Genomic DNA, 17,870 nt, shown 5'->3' on the forward strand with positions numbered 1-17,870 from the left:
GATCTCAGCTTTTTGTTGATACTAATGAGGGCATTTGTTAGAAAAATATATATTAATGTGTGTATTAGCAATATTCTTAGTGCATTTAGAGCTTGAAAAGGGTTAACACATTTATTCTATTTCATACTGCATAAATCTGTACAAACTGCAGTTGCTTTCTGACCTTGTATTGTTAGCTAAAATCTTGCTTGTGCCTTGGAAATTTACTGAGAAGCAGGTGATTTCTGCTTGCGTTAGGAAAATAATGAATAGAACAATACTACTTGTATGAAACTTAGACAAGAAGTTCCACTGTGCTATGAGAAAATACACAGCTGTAGAAGTTACAGATAATTAGTACAAAGCCTGCTTGAAAATATGAACTGCAATCAGCGTTTGCTTGTATCTGAGTTAGAAAAGTACCCTGAAATGTAACACTGTACAATAGACGCTTGTAAACGGATTAATGGTCACCAAGGCCAGGTTGTTTTTCTCAAAAGTTTCTCACAAATCTAGTCATATCAGCAGAAAATCTGAGTAACATCTGCTGTAGAACAATACTGAACGTTGTGTTTGATTACGTCAGCCATAGAAGGTCATGTCTTGTAAAACAGTATAAGAATGAATATACTTCCTGTTAGAAGTTAGACAAATTCTTGTATTTGCATGTTTTTGTCTCCTTGCGGCAAGTCAATTAAAAGTGCCTTAACTGAACCTTACGTATGTTGGTCTTTGAAGTTTTTTCCTTTGACAGATCGGTCCTTTGGACTGGAAACCCTCACTTCGCCTCGGATCAGACAGGCCAGGTGGCTTGAAACTGTACGGGGAAGAAACCACATTGGTTCTTCTATTTGAAAAGTCCTCCGACTGAATTGTCGTACAAAAGAGGCCAGCCACTTTCTGATCTGCGACTGAAGGACGGGTTTACTCGAACCAGGTGATCAATCACGAAGGCTCAGGTAAGGCAAATCTACCTTATTTTTCTGTTTTAGATCAGGGACTAGATTTGTATTTGTTCTGTTAAGACTTTATTTATAAGTCAGGGACAGAAAGATTGCTGTCTTGTTATAGATCAGGGAAACAGAGCAGGTAGGCATTCATTCTGTAGAGACTATAAAAACATCCATGGTACCACGTTAAACATAAAGAGTTATGTAATGATTAAAAGGGTAGAACAAAATGGGTAATAATTGTACAAAAAGGTCCCAAAAACCGCCGTTAACCGAAGAAGCGAAATACATGCAGTCACAGCGTGCTGATAATATTAAATACTACTCAAAATGGGTTAATAAGTATGAATTTGATGGTAAACTAGAGAAATCCTCACTTGTCAAACTTGTCAATCAGCTTAAAACCGATTCTAGAGGTTGAGTAAAAAAGCAACGTCAATTAGGAATTCCTCAGGCACACCGGTGAATTGAGGAAGTAAACCGAAGGGAACAAGAGTAATAATTCAAAAGCAATGTTTTTAGATAGGGAGGACAATAACTTAGTAATAGCATCAGCCCCTCCGCCTCCCTTACCAGAATATGAGGCAAATGAACAAGTTAGTCCACCCCTGCGATATCCTGCTGTCACTGTAAGTAGAGACACTACAAAAGTGAAACCGTTTATTAGAGATCCCGTCGAGACCAGGTCTCGTACACGGGCAGGAAACTCAAAAGGAGACATTGAGTTATATCAAATGGGTAGAAATTCACGATTTATGAGTGAAGAAGAAATATGTCCACTTATAGAAGTGCCTAATCCTCAGGCAGGTCAAGAAGGTCAGGACCCAACTGTTCTAGTGTATAGACCCTCGGCTCCGGAAGACATCCAGAAAGCCACTGAGGGAATTCCCCATCCAAAAGTTAATTTTAGAAAGTTCTTAGAAGATTTGCAAGGAATGAGGCTAAGTTATAATTTAAATTGAGAAGAGGTAGAATAACTAGTCAGACAAATTGTGGGACCAGATTGGCACATGATTAATGGCATTAGTGACTACAGGCAGGATAGTACCAGTATGAGAGACCTTCCAAGTCTAATCTTGAAACAAAGACAAGAATGTCCCTTGTGGGACAACCCAAACATTCTCTGGGTATTTGGGTTTCCAGGCATTGCACAGATGTCCTACAGCAGGGCATGCATGTTCTCGGATGCCAAAGTTGGGGAAGCCTGATGATCCATGGGGTGAGACAACATACGTGATGGGTCCCGAGATGTGGGGAGTGGGCAGTGTGCACTGGTGTGGCCAGACCCGTCGTCCTGCACCCGGAGTAAGTAAGAGTGCCAAAGAGGAGGTGCGGGTGGGGAACTATGAGTATGTAATTATGGGCCTAGGCATGCAGGTGTTGGCTGGAGCAGTTCTATGTGGACTGCCCCAGGGATGTAAGCAATAATGTGCATTTGGCAGACCCTAACAAGCAGCCACACCTGGTACGAGTCCCACAGCAGCAATGTCTAGTTTACAGGGCAAAGGTCGGAATAACCAGATGTGTTGTTGCAACCCCCCTAAATGACAGCAAAGAACACATGGTCGCAGCACCCCACAGTAGGCATGTAAGCCAAACTAATTGGCATTACAAGGTATTATTGCTGTCCTCACCCCCACCCAGGGGTGTGAGTATCCAGACCTTCCCTCAACTGTCGCTGTAGAAGAAATAGCCAGCCGTGGAACTTCCTGTCAGCCATCCTGCACATCCCTGGACATGTCCCCTATTATCAGCCCCTCTGTGTGGCCCAATAACACCACTTACTTATTGACCCGTGTTTCATTCCTAGCAATATTCACAGTCATAAGTAGATGACACCCTCCACACAGCTATATTGGAAGTATCTGGAACCCGCAACCCAGGTGTATTACCGCAGCTGTCCCAGATGACACATGTAAATAACACATGAAGGGAAAAGTCAAGCACACTTGGATCACCACCTGTTCACCGCCTTGTGAAGTCCACCACCCCCCAACTAGCCCTCTATACTCCTACACCAACTACTGACACTGACACCTCCTGTCCTGCTTTGCATACATATCCCAACACCCTGCAAACCTGCACTACTGCTCCCCCACCAAGCAATTAAATGGCTTACTATACAATTAAAATGTCTCCCCCTCCATCTAGCCACCTACACCTTCATTAATCACATCTACTCTACAACACAGGTATGGCATAACTAAACCTAACCCAAACACATGAGTGTAACCTATCCAGAACTGCTAAACTGGAATCCCACTTCACCTTACACTGACCTTCATGAACAGTCATACCTGACATGTACACCTGACTTAAACATGTATTATACCGACATGTTCATGAAGTAGCTCGGGGGTATATGGCAGCAAGCGGAAATACGCCTGTTTGGGTGGCAGAAAGCAATGTCCACACTGGTAAAACAATGTAGAAGCCAACCCATTGTAAGACGCCATAACCGGAGGTCAGCAAGTCTGAGCCTCGTGCACACCAGCGCATGCCCGCCTACACTTTCCCCGCAGTGCCTTAGGCACTCTGTAGTCCTCAGCCCTCGTCATGGCCAGTAACAACATAATCAGCACTCCTAGGCCCCCCCCCCACCCTGCAAACTATAGTCCAAGTGAGTTAACACAAAGGCATGGCAGATATACAACCAGCTGCTATCACAAACATCTCATCCGGAACAATCAGTCAGCAGTATAGGACATGTATGTAAGTATGTACATTAATACCAGAAAACATGTGCACAGTGCTCAATCACAGTATTCCGAGCAGTCTATGAGTATCAATGAGCAGTGCCTGTCCACAAATACTGTGAGAACAGTAGTCTTGTATAATACTGAAGAGAGGAATGGAAAATGGGGCATGCCATTGGGGTGTGTTTCATCTGCGGAAGTGGGAGATGAGGCAGGTCTGGTGTGTGAGCAAACCACTGCTTCTCAAATCCCTGGCAGGATGCTGCCAGTGGGAGAAACAGTGTAGACTAGCAAAGTCTACTCGTGATGCAACAACAGGTCCATCCCTGGCGGGACACACCAGACTATGTTGGTCACAATGATGTTTCCACCAGTATTAGAGGAGGATCAAGGGAAGGCTTGAATGTACATTGACTAAACAGATGAAGAGCCTGCAAAAGGTTGCGTCAAGAAAGTAAAATGGAAGAGTACCAAGACATGCAGAGAGGGAAATGTGCGGAGGTGTGGTATGGCAGGGCTAGCAACTGGAGAATGGATGGATGCTCTGTACGTGGAGCTCGAGGGCCGGGGAAAGGGAGCATGGGTATGACATTAAGGTAGAAATATGCAAATTAATCAGAACTGCAATAGTGTAGTGGGCAGTGCATCTGCCTAATGCACACGCATTCCCGGTTCGAGTCCCACTGAAGCACATTCTATTTTCCATGTGAAATCTGTATATCAACATTGTTTTGCTGTATAACCTACTAAATGACATTTACACTTGAACAGGAGTACTGCATTACACATGAACCCACTCACTATTCAAAGGACATGAGATGACACACAGGTATGTATACACAGAGAACTTTTAATGGTGCATTTTACAATAATGTATGCCATTACTTACAGCACATAGATGTGGACTTATTTAATCAGTGAGGAATGCAAGGCCCACACAAAAAAGTAGATGCAGACAGTGCGGATATATAACATAATATGCTGTCCAGGCCAAGCCCGTCAATTCAGACAACTGTAGACAAAGGATTTGCCATCAAGATAGGTAACAATAAACAATAACAGATGTAGTTCAGCAGCCGCCAGTTACACCCTGTAGTCAAGGCCTAGGGGGACATTTATTACCTGTGATAATGTCTATGTATCTGTCACATGTATGGACCCTAACCAACAAATGTCGTGGGAGACCACGATATGACTGGGATTATATCAGGAATGCTAGCAGTAAATAATGATAGGCCAATACCGAACAACCCCTAACCATATCACAGCAGGGCAAAGCCAGCCGTATATGTGGAGGAGAGAGGCAGGAACACAGGTTCATATTCATAATATTGCTGTTACACACCCTGCAAATTGCTGGTGTTACAGGATTCATTGCAACATACCCTTATGCAGGAATAACACATCAGGAACACAACTGGATGTAGCCATGTACTGATAGCATGCAACAGACAGATTGCCAGGGATATATCTAGGACAACACCTGTGTGTTGCACAGGCAAAAGCAAACAGACGATCCACTGGCCATCATGTGGATAGTCCCACTGTTGAGAGCTATGCAGACAGACTGCATTCCATCCTAAACTACTATGTACACACAAACACTGCACGACCAGTAATATACAATGCACATAACAACACTACTCACTTTGTCTGTAGGTCTGGAACTTCTTAAGATTGTGTTGTTGCCCTGTGTCAGCAAGCCCCACTGTAACAGGTACTGCAACCTGCCATCTGTAACACTGCTGCCCACATACAGGAAGGATTTCCTTCATACTGGAAAGGTGAAGGGCAAGCTTCCATCTCTCTCAACTTTCTGATTTGAAAGCCTGCATTTGCACTTGTTTCTGTCCTGTAACTCATCTAGTGCAGATACAGATTCTTAGTTTTAGCACTTAAATTTGCTTATTTATGCTCAGCACTTGTTCAGAATGTGTAAGCACTAAATAAGCTACTAATTACTACAGCACTCAATCTTCCTCATTACCTAGAGGAAAACAGATTTTGTACTTACTTTTCTCACTGGTTTAGAGAAAAACAGCTCTTGTACTCACTTTCCTCACTTATCTAAAGGAAAATATTTTTTTTTATTCAGGCATGTCCAAGGGTCAGCTCCCAGTGTTCACTCCTATCTGATGAATCTGGGCATCTTGAGGCAATGTAGAAATTGCCTTATGTGCACAGACAACCCTCTCCTCCTACCACCCAACACCACAACCTGTGAAAGATGCACTTATCTAGCCAAACTGGAGGAAAAGCTCTCTCCAGCCAGCACTGAACTTGATAGTCATGAGGAGAAGGTAGACATTTGCACCACACCACACTTATCACATAGTCTCACTAAATCTACACAACCAAAATTCACACATAGTAACCAAAAACATTTGCGGAGGCTCTCAATAATAATCTGTCTAAGCAACAGAGACTACCAAAGCAGAAACGCAAGCAACATCCCCCAACACAACCCAAATGACACATAGCCCACAGACTCAGTGTGCCACTCAACCACAGCCAATAAGGCAAAACACGTACCCAGCACACTAGTCATACGTGACTCTATAGTCAGGCACACTGATGTCCCACTCACCAGGCTAAACAAGGAGAAGGTTACTGTCAACTGCCTGTCGGGTGGCAGGATCTGCCACATAACACATACACTCAAGTCACTCCACAACAAGTACAGATATGACCCTGTCATTGTCCACGTTGGTGTGAATGACCTGAGACGTACCTCCCTGAACTACATGAAAAGAGACATAGATGAGCTCTCCAACCTTGTAGCCCAGGCAGGTATGACCATAGCCCTGAGTAGCATTCCGCCATCGTCCAGAATGATACCACAGTACAAGGACAAAATGATTGACTTCAACAATTGTCTAAGCTTCTGGTGTCATTCTAAGTGGATCCAGTATCTGTCTGCTTGGGATGACATGGTCAACAAACCACAATGCTTTGCCACAGATGGCCTGCACCTGTTACCCCTGTAATTCCGGATACTGGCTAAGGCTCTTGCTGCCTCTATAGTGCCTTTTTTAGGCAGGGTTCAAATAACAAATTCATCACCATAACAGGAACAGGCAAGCAAAAACTGAGGGTAATGCTATTCAATGCTAGAAGTCTAAATATCAAAATGCACTCACTCAAGGCACTCTTTAAAATAGAGAACATCGATATCTGTGCAGTGACTGAGGCCTGGTTCAAGGCTCCAGAGAGCACCCCTGTACTACCAGGCTATAACTCATACCACACTTTTCGGCCATGCAACCTGGGCCGAAACACCAAAGGCGGAGGTGTATCCATATTCATTAAGGATATCCACACTTCCATGCTAGTTGCTCAGCATAATGCATCCGAGGTTATCCAAGTCCAACTAACTCTGGGAAAAACTGCAATCCAAATTTTAGCTTGCTACAGATCCCCCGCCATGCCCTAGGATTCCCCCTCCTCATTTCTTGATATACTGGAAAATATTAGGGTTCAACCAAACACCCTAATAATGCGTGACTTCAACTACCCCACCATTAACTGGGAAAACTACTCATGTACCAACTACTTAGCTCAACGCTTTCTGGAATTCAGAAACTCCAATGCCCTAGATCAATTTATCCACACCCCCACCAGGGGCAACAATATCCTAGACCTAGTCATTACCAACATGAGTGAGCTCCTTGTTGGTCCGATCCGACCATAAGCTAATCACCCTTGATATCCACATCCCGCTTCCACCCTCCATTAAGGAAACCACAGTAAAAATTTCTCCAAAGCCAACTTCATGCTTCTTAAGACAGAAGTGGTGAACTTGATGACACCCATGCAGATGGACAATACAGTTACAACTGCTGAATCCTACACAAATGCACTCTACTTACTTAAACACTTACACGAGTGCATGGATCGTGCTATCGCAAACAGAAGCAAGAAGCAATCATCCAAAAAAAGGAAGCCAATCTGGTGGACCCTGCCATAAACAAACTGTACAACAGAAGGAAGAAACTGTTGCAAAATATAGTAAAATCCCATGAGTGGAGGAGGTCCCTGGTCAGCCTCAGTAAGGAGCTGATATTCCTTATAAGATCCTCCAAACCTAGCTATGAAAACAAAATCAACACTAATTCCAAGGACGACCACAAAGCATGCTATAGCTATGTCAAGAATCTCAATGGCAACACCCAGATCTGCTCTGAGTTACAGCACAAAGGCATGAAAATTACAGAATCAACTGATATTGCCAACATCCTGGCAGACAGGTTCAGTGCTAACTTTACCCCCCTCAAACCCCCTAAAGAGCCCATATATATACAGGAAGAATGCAGAATTCCTGTAATCACAGCTACGCAGGTAAAAGCTGCACTCTCTAAAGCCAAAAACACAGCATCCATGGGACCGGACAACATCCCGGGATGCGTTTTACACAAACTTTAGAATGAACTGGCTCCCCTCTTAAGCACCATGTTCAATAATAGCCTTGCATCAGGCTTTGTGCCTACTGAATGGCACACAACAACAGTTATCCCATTCCACAAAGGGGGAGCCACCACTGATCCCGGGAACTATCGACCTATTAGCCTGATGAGCCTGGTCTGCAAGGTCACGGAACGTATCATCATGGAACTCATAAACAAAGACATTGGTAACCTCCAAACTCTGGATTCCACCCAGTTTGGGTTTGTGAAAGGCAGATCATGCCTCCTGAACCTGATTGACTTCTTTGATGCAGTCACCAAAGTCATAGATGAGGGTAAGGTGGTTCACATAGCCTATCTTGACCTCGCCAAGACTTTCGACACCATCCCCCATTCTGGAATTATAGCTAAACTCACTAAACTAGCTATAAATCCCTACGTCACAAGATGGGTTGCCAACTGTCTCACTGACAGAACCCACACTGTAAAAGTTGCAGACTCCAAATCTGACCTCAGACGAGTGACAAGTGGAGTATCACAGGGTTCCATCCTGGGACCTCTACTGTTTGTTATCTACTTCACTGAAGTACAGACTAACACAGAAGGCCTCTGGCTAATGAAGTTCACAGATGACTGCAAAGTAGGGGCCATAGTCAAGTCCCCAAATGATGTGGGCATCCTACAGATGCCTGGTGTCAGAGCCATGGCCTCAAGCTCAATGCCAAAAAGTGCAGTGTCATCCCCTTTGGTAAAAACTTTGTACCCATGAACTACCACATAGGCAGCAATCTACTTAGCACTGAATGCATGATAAGAGACCTTGGTACCTAGGTGGACAGTAGTCTCTCCCTTGATAGTTACATCACCACAGTAGTCAGGAAGTCCTTCTACGTGGCACACCTCATCATAAAAGGGTTCTCATCCAGGAAAAAAGAGGTCATTGTTTCCCTCTACTCGACACTCATTAGACCCATTATAGAGTACAACGCCCCTTTTGGAATGTACCTCACAAGACATCTGCAGCAGCTGGACAGACTACAGACGTACCTCACAAAGAGGATTACTGGCCTCAAAGAAATGCCCTACACTGACCGCCTCAAAAAACTCCAGCTTTACTCCATAGCATATCACCTACTCCGAGGTGATCTCTGCCTAACATATAAAGCTATGTCATTATAAGGTAAAATCTACACCTAAAGAAATCCCAATCCCTCCGAGCTACATGCTCTAGGGACCAAAACCTTGTCACCACAAAAAACAGGACATACTGGAGGGATAGATTCCTATCCCAGAGACTTCCCATACTCTGGAACAGACTACCCATTTATGTCAAGCAAAGTTCTTCATTAGCACTCTTCAAGAAAAATCTTGATGAGTGGATGAGAAATAGAAAATACACCCGGGGATCACTTCTGTGTCTCTGCTCGACAGTGGCACAGGAAAATAACTTTCTTGGGTGGCATAAGCCAGGGAACCTTGTTGGCTAGGCTTATGTAGGCCCTTGGGCTGATAGCCTAGTACCTACCTATGAACCTATGATCCTATAAGGGACAACACCCACATGAGTAAGCAATTGATAGTACTGGGTTACCATGAAAATGGTTAACTGAATCACTACACAGCAGGCTGCAAGCAGTCAGCAGCTGTTGCATACTGATTGGTGCAGAGCCCATCACCTGATCATGTGCATCACCTACAAAAGCCATGCTGAAATCCATTCAAACCAACTCATTCACTGTACTGGAGAGGGAGAGAGAGAGAGAGAAATTAAAAAAAAAAACAAAGAGAAAATATAAAACAATACTCACACAGTGGGAAACAAATACCTACAAGCCCAAACCAGTAAGGCGTCACACCCATCCAAAGAATAAAATATATGTAAAACATAACTGTATGTAATTTAATGTAGTATGTGGTATAGAGTAATAGGATATATGATGCAGAATAAAAAAAAAAAACTATACCACCAGCAGTAACAAACAAGCCAACCTTTTATTACTTAGTGCCTCGGCTATACAGGCTTCAAAGAGTAAAACAACATAAAAAACAACAAAATTATATACACATAAAATTTACAAGTCACACCCAGTGCAATTAATCACTTAAATTACATGCTTCCAGTCACATTCCTTATTTAACCGTAAAGGTTCCAAAGTATTGAATTTTAAAATGTATGATGTTTTCTTGTTACATAACTTAGTATCCAAATGTACTAATTCCCCCAAAGATACCTCATTTTTTCCAAAACATAACCAATAATATGATTAAGATTACAACTGTGAAATTCAGAAAAATGACTACCCAAGGGGCTATCTCTTCTAGCATTTTTTTATGTCTCACAGGTATTCCTGAAAACGGACTTTAAAACTTCTACTGGTCTCACCAATGTAGTATTTATTGCAACTACACCCAAGAGCATATATAACCCCACATGTATTACAATTAAAATTGCCCCTAACAAAAAATTGATGTCCATTAATGTATTTAAAACTATTGATCACATTGTTTTACATATAGAATATTTATTACATGGTATAGTGCCTTTAAATGCAAACATTTCAGCACTAACATTCATTATGGGTAATTCAAATTGATTATGCACAACCATGTCTCTAAGGTTTCTGGCCCTCTTATAAGAGATTTTTACCTTTTCTGGCAACAACTTATTTAATTCCTTATCTCTAAACAACATGGGCCAGAATTGATGAGCTGTATTAGCTATTTTGTCACTAATAATATTGTAAGCAGTTACAAAGAAAACATTACTTAGATTCTCTTCCTTATTAGCTACATATTCAGTACAAATATTGTAGATGTTATCATCAATAAAACCAAAAGTGGGAAATGCAACCAAACTGAAACTGAGTCAAAATAAAGAGCTTTGGCTGACTTCCTGGTGGCGATTGTTTCGTTTCGTGGTTGCCTTTTGACTCAGATGTTATCATCAAACCAAGAGCTCATTCTGTCCCTAACGTATCGAGCCTTCATAATATTTTGGGCATTAGGCCATCTTAGATTCATAACCCAAGCCTTAGCTTCCAAGAATATCTCCATCTTATAACCCCTATTTAGAAACATATTTTCTGATTCCAAAATATTTCATCCCTATTACATAATCTATGTATCCTTAAGAACTCATTATAAGGTAAAATCTTTATTAGGTGGTCTGGAAGGCAACTGTTACCTAATAAAAACTGATTCCTAGAAGTAAACTTATTATATAGCCCAGTGTTTAATCGGCTAAGCTTAATATCTAAAAATTAACCTCCACACCAAACTGAATGCCATCAAATTGTAAACCCATATTGTTAATTTGTAAGTCTTCCACAAAATGAGAAGCTGCCTCCATAGGGCCATCACATAAGAAAATAAGGTCATCAATAAACCTTAAGTATAGCAAAACCTGTTTTTTTAAAAGTTATGATGGTATATCTTATCAAACTCAAATTTACCCATTACCAGGTTTGCATACATGGGGGCAAAAGCTGCCCCCATTGCAGTACCCTGCAGTTGATGGAAGACCTCCCCATTAAATGTAAAAAAATGATGCTTTAAGCAGAAAACCACCAAATCAAGCACAAAATGGGACATGGGAGAATGGCCCAAAAAATGGAACAAAGCTTGGACACCAACATCATGCCTGATGTTGGTATACAAGCTTTTTACATCCATGCATAACCAATACATAGAACTATTCCATTTAAAGCCTTGTATTTTAGTTAAAGAATCTTGGCTATCTCTTACATACGAAGGTAATCCCAAAACATATTTTTGTAAAAACTCATGTAAAAAAGTGCTGATTAAAAAATATTTTTCGGCAGATACAATAGTTCTCCCAGTCAACTTACGGAGACCTTTATGTGTCTTGGGTAAACAGCAGAAAGCAGCCAAATTGATGTTTTCTACACAAAACTTTCTTGAGACATCATTAGAAGAGAAATAACCCAACTGTTTCCTTTTTTCAACAACAACAAATATTCATCAATGGCTTTAAAATAGCTGTCAATATTACATTTTACATAAACCTCACCACCATTTAAGTGCATGTAACATGTCTAAATACTGTACATAATTTAAAATCACTATTTGATTGCCCTTGTCTGATGGCTTTACAACAAAGTTTCTATCTCTACAAAATTTACAAACTTCAGTCCACTGTGGTTTATCTAAATTAAAATGAACATCAAATTTATTACACATCAGTACATTGTAATGTTTTTCTATTTCAAAACTGATAGAAGAAATATAACTCTGTATACTTCTATTAGTATATGGGGGAATAAAATGGCTATTAACCTTGATTGCACTAGCATCCAGTTCTGTATATGCATTAGCAGCACTATATTCAGCAGCATTCTCATCAAAATTATCTACAACAGAACTGCATGAATAAAAATAATCTTCCAAAGTAGTATCAAAACATTCATCATTAACATCATTACAATTATTTTTAATAAAAAAAAAATTTAAGATGCAACTTTCTACCCATTAAAAAATCTCCTTAAATGATGTAGAATGTCTGATATGTGCCATCTGTAGTTGTCCCTGTAATGATGTCCCACTGAACAACTGCTCTGGACAATACTGTCTGTCCCTGTAAGCAGTGAGACATACCCGCCAACTATTAAGATCAGCAATGAATGACAAAGATGTCAGCCATAATATCTGTGTATGTTATGTTAGTGTGGACAATAGCTGGTGGTGGATGTACTGCCATCATGATAGACACATGGGTGTCAGAGCACATCACTTGCAAGACAATCATGTTAATGTGTAATGTAGCATGTACAAATGCCATAGGTGTGTAATAGGCATACCAGCAATCTTACACCATATATACCACCCTAATATTAGTCTGTGTTCACATGTGGCATCTGCCTTTGTTGCAGCAAGGCAGAACTGTGCAGCTGTGAATGAAAGACAGTTACGGAATGTGGACCAGATGTCTGTATGCACTCCACATATCTGTGTGATACAGACTCTGATGTGTATGTGTACAGATACACAGACACTCATATAGACATAGGTATCTCAACAACGTGCAACATATATCTACACATATATGTACATAGATGTATATTTATACACACATATATAGTGGCACTGACAATGGCATGCAGGTGAGATAGTCTGTAACAGGCCAGCAAAGATAAGTGTCCTGACAGGGAGCATGGCTACAAACACATAGCACAAAGCATGGCACATACACATAGCAGAAAGTTTGGTAAAATACAACATATGTCCCAATGGTAGGTAAGCAGCTGACATAACAACTGCAGTCTGTGAATAGTTTGTTGTAGCTGATATGATGGAGGGAGACAAATATATGTATTAAGAACTATGGTAACCCTGCTGTATGGGTGGCTCAGACCTGTTTCCATCTTTATGACTTCCAGGAAACATGTCACATAGTCGTCTCCCCGCATACAGCGCCACTGAGACAGAGACCATTATCGACCACCTGTTACAGCACTACATACTGCTGTTTGGATGGACAGCCCATGACCAGCAAGGGAAGACTGCCCTGTGGAATGAGCTAGTTCACAGGGTCAATGATGGTGGACTACATAACCATAGCTATGAGCAGGTCCGGCATCATTGCACTGACCTGCTTCACCATGTATGTCAGTGTGCAGCTGCCATAAGGGGGGGACCACCTTGTAACAGGGGGGGTGGCAATCTGTCCACCCATCCCCCTCCTGTGTGGAGGAGCTTCTCAGCAGCCTTGTGGCACCTGTCCACCTGCAGCATCAACACCTGGCAGGGCAAATCTTGGAGGTGGGTGCCAATGACACAACAGCTGAGGAGCGTGCAGGTAAGGCCCCAGGGCACATCGGTACTCCACTGTTGTGTGTGCATCTGCATCTGTACAGGTACATCTTGCAAAACTGAGATGTAATATACATAGTCTGCTGCTGTGTAGTAGTAATAAACAGTTGTGTATAAGATGTAATATTGTGTAATTCTACTGTTGATATAATGTAATGTTGTACTCACCTTTTATGAATGCCGCAGCTGTGGCCACTGACATCAGCTTTTTCAAACTCCTATGTAGGTCCTTACAGAATACCACCATGGCAGCAGCCCCTAGCTGGTAAGTATGGTTCGTGTTCATGCATGAAGATAAACTGAGCATGTAATAGCTATGGGATATCCCATGCAGATGTCTAACACACCTACCCATACTGCAGGCTGTACACGTTCACATTTTGTTGCGTGAAATGCACTGCATCACAGTAGAGACCAAGCTGGGGTATCAGAAGGGTACAATAGACACATGCAAGATAACTAACATCCTGTTAATATGCAAAGTGTCCACAGGGATGTGAAGTGTAACATGACACACGGCCTACAGTAGGAATATGTGTGACTCAACACCACCATGGCTGCAGCTGCACACAATCAGGTTAAGTAAACATTGCAATCATTACCCTGACCCCACATCTCTCATGACAGCAGTGTGTGCACTCCAAGTGATGTGCACTCCAAGTGATGTGCACATGAGTAGACCTTGCAACCATGCAGCGGTCTGGGACATTTGTAGGGCACCCCTCACAGCCATGGTAAGGTCTGCTTGTTGTCAGTGTAATAGTCATGTACTGGTCATGCATGAGCTGCTGATGTGATCTGTAACACAGACATCAGGCATCCACAAATGACAGCTGTTCACATGTCGTCCTAGGTATGAGTTGCTACAACACATAGGGGCTGTGAGCATTGGAGCTGACATAACCGACACAGTACTACAGATGCAACAATGGTTTCTACACCTGCAAGGTATGGTGGGCAGTATAAGGTAGGATGCAGAACAGGTCCACAGCAACACTTTGTACATGAGTGCAGTGTTAACATGGGGAAGGGCCATCAGCTACCAGTAAAGTCCATGCCTCTCACATATGTAAACTGCCACTAGCATGATGTCAATATAGTTGCACTGCATGCTGTTGAGCACCATGTGTAATGAATGTTGACAGAAGGGTAATGTGAGGACTGTGTGCACAAATGTGCAAATCCACATGTAGGAGTGTGGTGTGTGTGTGTGTGTGTGTGTGTGTGTGTGTGTGTGTGTGTGTGTGTGTGTGTGTGTGTGTGTGTGTGTGTGTGTGTGTGTGTCTCGATTGTATTCATAAGTGTAATCTAGTGGAACGTGGACGATGCATGTCAGACGTGTATGTGTGTGTGTGTGTGTGTGTGTGTGTGTGTGTGTGTGTGTGTGTGTGTGTATGTGTGTGTGTGTGTGTGTGTGTGTGTGTGTGTGTGTGTGTGTGTGTGTGTGTGTGTATCCATGCATGCACAGGCAATAGTGGGATTGACCACATGGTGGTACTTCCCCTTGGGATTGTGCTGTACATAGAGTGAGACATGGGACACCAGGACGACCTGTCAGTTATGTGAACACAGGACAGCTGATAGCATAACAAGGTCTGTAGCATGGAGCATGCATTGGGAGGTGCAGTAAATAATAGGTATACACATCATATTGCCAGCAGCAGATATGTAACTGGCTACCCACATATGCAGCACTACAAATGCAATGGGGAATTACCACAGCACATCAGTGAATGTATCCAGGTAGTACTGTTGTCTGCATGATGTCACTTATGCAGCAGGTGTGGCATGGACTGAGAAAGACTGTAGTATGAGGCTCTGTTGTGTGACAGATGTAGTGAATGTAGCAGCCCCAACCATATAGGGGCCTCATACATCATTACTGCCCATACACAGGGTAATACAGGGTGACAGCAGTGAGGCCATGTCCAACCTACTCCACCCAAGTCAGGGAGGTAATGGAGTAACAGGTCAGGTGTTGTAACCATATGTGTAGGCATGGAGAGGAATGATATGTTAATAGGCTGTAGTGATGCGTGTATATTAGACACTGACGTGCAAGATGGGGAACATATGTAACTGACTGTGGGACTGTCTGTAAACTCAGGGAAAGTGAGGTAGTAAGGTGGCTGTCAGTGTGAGTGTGTGTACTGTTATGCAATACTGTACAGGTCTTAATGTGTTTATTTGTTGTTGACCGGTGGCCTGCTAGTACAGGTATAATCTGCACCCTTATGACAAACCATCCACATACACACACAACCTTATTTGGAGACACTGTGTCTATACCCCAACCCAGGTATGTAGTGCTACTGAACTGTGTGGCTGTCATTGCACACATGACACCATCTGTAGGGTGAGGTGTGTACCAGGTCATGTGCTATATGGATACTATCCACAGACACATACAATATGGTAATGGGGATGTAATGTTTGTATATGGAGAATACATAGTGTGTCATACCATCATATACACATTGGCTGACACATAACAGGTAGACACACATCTTAGAGACCTGGTTGTATAGTTGTTAACTAACTAGTCCATGTGTCCAATGTGTTACAGGTAGGCTGCACACAGCACATGTGTAAATGGGCTGTATCCTGTTATCTGTTACCTTTGTGGGTGATGGTGACATTGGCCACCTGAGAGTGGTACGTGGGCCATATACCAGGAGTACCATGATGCAAAGACAGTGTACATAGCACCCACATCTCCCACTGGATATTGTACCCACTAGAACCCATCTTGATACTCTGACATATCCACTATCACACATTGGCAACAACGCAAAAACAACCCATTGCATATCACAACAGTGGTACCACAGGGATATGCATGTGATGCACATGCCACAGGCATAGTAGGGTGTTGCATTGCATTGCCACACCTATGGGTGACAACAACAATATCCATACTACCATGTGGCAATGTGTATTGTAATAGGAGTATGTGGTCTCTGAATGGTGTACCCTACAGATATACACACATTCACACAGACACACATGTGGCAGACATCAATGGGATTCCCATGCCTATGAACCCATTTGTACAGCACTGTTGTGCTGGTACTGCAAGGCACATGTAGCTGTTAGTAGGAGGAGTGTAACAGGCTACATGTTACGTTAATGGGGTTGAGAGGCACCACACACTATACAAGTTGTACAAATAGGCATCCCCCCCAAGCCAAACATGTCCGCCCTGCAGTACAATACTAAGTGGTGGAGATCCCATAAACAGGGCCAGTGACAACATAGGCACATGATGTTACCTGTACTACATCCCACCTGTTTGATGTCAGACTGATATTGGTAACATATCATGCAGTACAGTCTGGCTTCCATGGGTAATGTATTATGTGGAAACCATCAACAATACCAGGCTTCAGATATACAGACAGATATGCAGATACAGGTATGCATATTTATAAATATATATATATATATATATATGTATATATATATATATATATATATATATATATATATATATATGTATATATATATATATATATATATATATATATATATATATATATATATATATAGATAAATATATATATACATATATATATATATATATATATATATATATATATGTGTGTGTGTGTGTGTGTGTGTACATATACATGGGACTACACATACACATGCAGTTACATGTACAGTGAGATACATAAGTGGAAGCTGTACACAATATGGAACAACCACTATGCCTACAGTTGATCCCTGAACAACTGGTCACTGTATGTGCCACCCATACAAATGACAATTGTTGCCTGTAACATACACCCACAGAGAGGCCATAAGTAAACAACACCCATAGGTTTGTAGACATGGAAATCTTTAATCGTGTACTATTACAGTTCTACATGCCATGCCATATAGCTGTTCAGACACTGACAACTATATAAATGGGGTGATACTACAGTGGACCAGTTACAGTCATACAGTAGTCTGGAAAGGTTCACAGCCATTGCTGTCCAGGCCAAGCCATTTACATTGTACAATAGGAA

This window comes from Protopterus annectens, chromosome 1.part1 (assembly GCF_019279795.1).
Source record: "Protopterus annectens isolate FY-2018-M chromosome 1.part1, PAN1.0, whole genome shotgun sequence".
Classification (NCBI taxonomy): Eukaryota; Metazoa; Chordata; order Ceratodontiformes; family Protopteridae; genus Protopterus; species Protopterus annectens.